This window comes from Corvus hawaiiensis, chromosome 3 (genome assembly GCF_020740725.1).
Source record: "Corvus hawaiiensis isolate bCorHaw1 chromosome 3, bCorHaw1.pri.cur, whole genome shotgun sequence".
Lineage (NCBI taxonomy): Eukaryota > Metazoa > Chordata > Aves > Passeriformes > Corvidae > Corvus > Corvus hawaiiensis.
This window is the reverse complement of record NC_063215.1, coordinates 50274549-50279198: the sequence shown is the minus strand read 5'-3', so window position 1 is coordinate 50279198 and position 4650 is coordinate 50274549.

The window sequence follows — 4650 nt, the reverse complement described above, 5'->3', positions numbered from 1 at the left end:
TTCCAGTCCTGCAGACTTCATCTCCAGTGGATGACCTGAAATTCAGAATTGGAAAGTTCAAGACCATTTTGAATTATATAGGAAGATAATGGCTCTCCCTTATTTGTAATCTTCAAGAACATACATTTGGAACTAAACATTGCAGATTAAGTAAAGCTGTGGGTTGTATACCAAGGATATCCAACCAGTGGAACCGCATGTGGGGCTGAGACAACCCTTTTACTATGGTTCCTTCTGCCTCAAAAGTTAGGAAAAGAAAGGGAAAAAAATCCAGAAAGAAAAAAAAGGCAAATGCTGAAGCCTAGAATCTTAGGAAATAGGAGTTTTTCTCTTTTTTTTTTTTTTTGTGGGGTGTGTGTGCCTTCAGCGGCTATTCTTGGTAAGATGAATAAAAAAAGAATGTTTCAAGCAAAGATGGCAAAGGAACGCACTGGAATATAAAAAGAGTTCTGAGGTGTTTGCAGTGAGAAACATTCTTAATGAAGAATTGTATGGAAGAGACAACTACTCAAAAGAACACAGGAATAAATTATGCTTACAAGAGAATTTCTCCTGCAGTCCCAGTACTTCACTGTTTAGTCTGGGAAATCTAGAAGCATGTAATGCATAACTTCTAACCTTTGCACTTTCTTTCCCAGCTGGAACCCTCCCAATTTCCCAAAGGAATCAAGGCATGAACATAGGAAGGATTGTGTTTAGATCTTGTTCCATCAGAGCTGCAAAAAGACAGTTTTTGATGCATCTGGAGCTGAATGGAGGATACTCCTCTGGCTAAAGTGAAATAAACCAGAGAATATCCACATCTCTGAATGATGCTCCACACAGAGCTGGTACTGTACATGCTCACTCTGAACTGTGAATTGAATAAGCACCACATCTGAGTAAATGTTCACTGTTTTAAGGGTCTGAGCTAACATTGCTGTGCTCCATTAAAAGATCAACATAGCCAGACCTAACTTAAGGACCAGGAGAAGTATGCTGCTTTTGAAGTATTCACCCTGACTTTAATTGCTGGAGGTTAGGAGAATATATGAAGTTATTTGGGTCAATACCGGGAGATTGATGGCAGTTATTAAAAGCATCTTAAAATATGTACAGCTGTGTGATAACTGAGGTGAAAAGTTAGAAATACAATGAACAATAGCCAGTAGGTAAAACAAAAGGATAAGACCTGACAAGCTTTACCAATAAATGGTGTTTATGAAACAAAGAATTCAGTGGCATCACTGCTTATAACATCCACTCCCCTCACCCCCAACAAAATCCACAGTGGTCTGGTTATCAAAGCAGGAATTTACTCTCAAGGTGTATTTCTGAGATAAGCGATGTGAACAAAGTAGTTATCTTGATCACTTTGTTTTAAGCAGGAAGGATATACCTCATTGGTAGACCTGCAGCAAAATCTAACACAAAAAACCCCATGAATAAAAGGTAGCTATGTCTAGCAATAAGAGAATTCAGACAATCAATTAATAAATACCATTTTTGAGGGAAAGTAGTGATTGAGGTGATGCTGCAAAGGCAATGGTTTAAAACTGCACTATTGAATAATTAACCAGTTCTTTTAATATCCTTGCTACTACACTATGATAGACTGAGATTATAACAGATTATACATTCCTATCACATAGCAAGGATCAGAATACAAATGTCTGTTTTTACAGGATTAAATTCACCCTGTTGAAATTCATCATCAGAGTCAACAGGCAATGATGTGTTACTTGAAAGAATTTTAAGGGCTATAATAAGGAAACTAACCCCTTCAGGAAAAGAAGAGTATCAAAGCACATCAGAGTATATGAGCACAAAAAAAAAATCTATCCTATTTGAGGCAAAAATAGAGTTATATTGTTTTATGCACATTCCTGTGTATAAGCTTACTCTCATAGAGATAGTTGGCATTATTGGATGAATTTTGATCTTCAAAAACAGAAGGATGAGATTCACGGATACTTGCTATCAGGAGATGCTGAAGTCCAGATTCTCAGATTTATTTATCCATGTATTTCTGTTCAAAATGTGTGGGAATCTTCTAGCAATTCAAAGGCCTGTACCTTTAGAGATCACAGACTTAGCTATGCAGTGGTTTCCACGTCTTCTGTAATTGTAGTAATTCTTCTCTGTGGTTAAGAATTTAGTGACAGTGATCAGGGGGCAGAGAAAAAAGAATGGATAAACCATGGCAGGTGCAGAAAGACCAGAACATCTTGTATGGTTTAGAGAACAAGAGAGAAAAAGACAGAAGGATATATAAAATGTGGCTGTGGTATGGGAGGCAATAATGTCTTCCTTGATTCATGTTTTTAGGACAAGGAAGGTTTCACTGCAGCAGGGAAGACTTAGATTAAATATTAAGAAAAAAATTTCTCACAGTTAAGAATAGGAGCAGGCTGCTGAGAATTTATAAAGTTCACATTCCTGGGTGTTTCTGAAACAGACTGGACAAGCTTTTGTGAGGAATGACATCAGTACAGATGATTCCACCTTTGGGCAGGGGGTAAATGAAACAACCTTTGGACGTTGTTTTCTAGTATTACTGTCTATAATTGCAATGATTTATGAGGCATAGAGCAGACCAGGTCCTACATTTGTGCCAATTTGCATAGCTGAGAAGTTGGCTTATTGTGTGCCTAATTCTTTACTGACCATTAATTTGAAGTTAATTATCCTACTGTTCTTACATGTTAGATTGATTGGCTATATAGCAGGGTCTGCATATCCATTCTGGATAGCATTAGTGGTGTGCTTGCAATCTCCTTCCTACTTTTTTTCGCTGAACTTCAACATGATGTGGAATTTGTCAGAATAGCTTTAGTCTTTGTGTGTGTGTGTTTGCTAAAAAGAATTTAGTTTACAGAAGTTCAGCAGTTATTCTGTTATACTGTTTATGAAGTGAAGAATACAATTGCTAGATTGCATTTCTTCGCCCTAATTAACTTCTCTAACAAAAGATTATATTAAACAGAATGGGTTTTTTTCAAGGTCTTAATAACCAGATTGACTCCTTTTTTTGTGTAATGACAGAACATTGTTGAAATGGCAGAGTTTTTATTGTCCAAAGTGTTTTTATTAATATACCCTATCACTCAGTTTCTGTAATGCATTCGAATGTGTTCTGCATTCTGTATTTCACACTGTTGAGGAGCATTTGTCTGGAGATTTACATTGGAATTGCTTCTTGGAGGCTGCTACCACATCACTGTTCTGCAAGGATGTAAGGAATATTACTACATACTTCTTGATATCCTTAAACAATGTGTCTCAGCAGATACAGCACTGTCAATGAGTAATAAAATCCCAGAAGAGGCTGGTGTAAATGGAGGAACTGGGACAATTCAGATCAGGCCCTAGAAGGAATGGAAGTTAATAGTTCAATTCAAATTGAGATGGGTTTGAAGGATCCCTTGTCCTTTTATTTGACTGTGGGTTTTTGTCTAGTTTTGGTACACCAATCCAATGCTTCGGAGTATTCTGTATAATATTAAAGTAGTACAATTCTCCAGACTTCTGTTTCAGCTAATAAAAGCTTTGTCATAAAATTTTGAACAGAACATTGAGGGCTTTCTTCATCTTTAGCTTTCAGTACCTACAGGTTAGAGTCTATTCCAAGTTTGGTGCCAGAGATTAATAACCCAGAGAAAGGAATTATTTCTATGAACACTGATTTTTGGGGCAGCTTGGACAACTAACTTAGGTTTGACTTGTAGTGTAAAATAACCTAAGTTGAATGAGATAAATCCAGGGGTCAGGATGCTAACAGATAACCTTAGCCTGATGTCATTGTTTCCACCTCTCATAGCACAACAATTAAGAGCAAACTTGTAGCTGCGCCTCAGCTGTGCAAAATTATCTGGTATTGGAGAACACAGAGCTTTTCTTCCACATAATTGCTGCTATGGATAGAGTTGGGAGTGGGGTGGTTATGGTGTTTAAGTGCTTTTCTTATTTTTATTTTTCTGTTTTCTTAGCATAGGCGCACCTTACACCTCTAGGGCTGCACTGTAAGGTCAGCAGGATTAACTTTGGGTCTGGGAGGAAAATTGAAAGAAGGCGCAAAAGACTGAAGAGCACTCTCAACTACTCAATGGCAGACACTTCCAAATGGGAAGTGTGCAAATGACAAAGTGAAACCACAACGTATCAGTAGGTCTTTCATTCACAGGACTCTATCTGTTATAAATCAGTTTGCTAGTCCAGCCAGGGTGATCAGAAAGGAGACCATAGACCACCGGCCACTCAGTGCACCTACCTTGCAGTAAGCCATGATTACAGGTAAGTCTTCATCCCCATCCATGTCATAGAGCAGCCAGGCTTCTTTTCCCCATCTCAGGGAGGCTGCCAGTCCCTCTCATGAGCCAGCAAGCTCCCACTGAGACACTTTCTGAAGTAGACTGTGTTGACTTACAGGCATGTCTCCTAAAAGGGTGGAACCTGAGGAATGTTTACCACCTCTCAACCTGCAAAAGAACACCATATATCCTTGCTGAAGCCTGCTCATCCCTCCTGAGAAGCATGGCTGTCCCATTCTGCAGATGGTGGAAGGAAAGATTGGAAGGGCTCACAATGCACTACAGTTCTTAATAACTGCCTAGATGAGGGGAAATAGGGGAAGGGGGAGAAATATGACACACTTTTAGGGCCAAGTCTCAT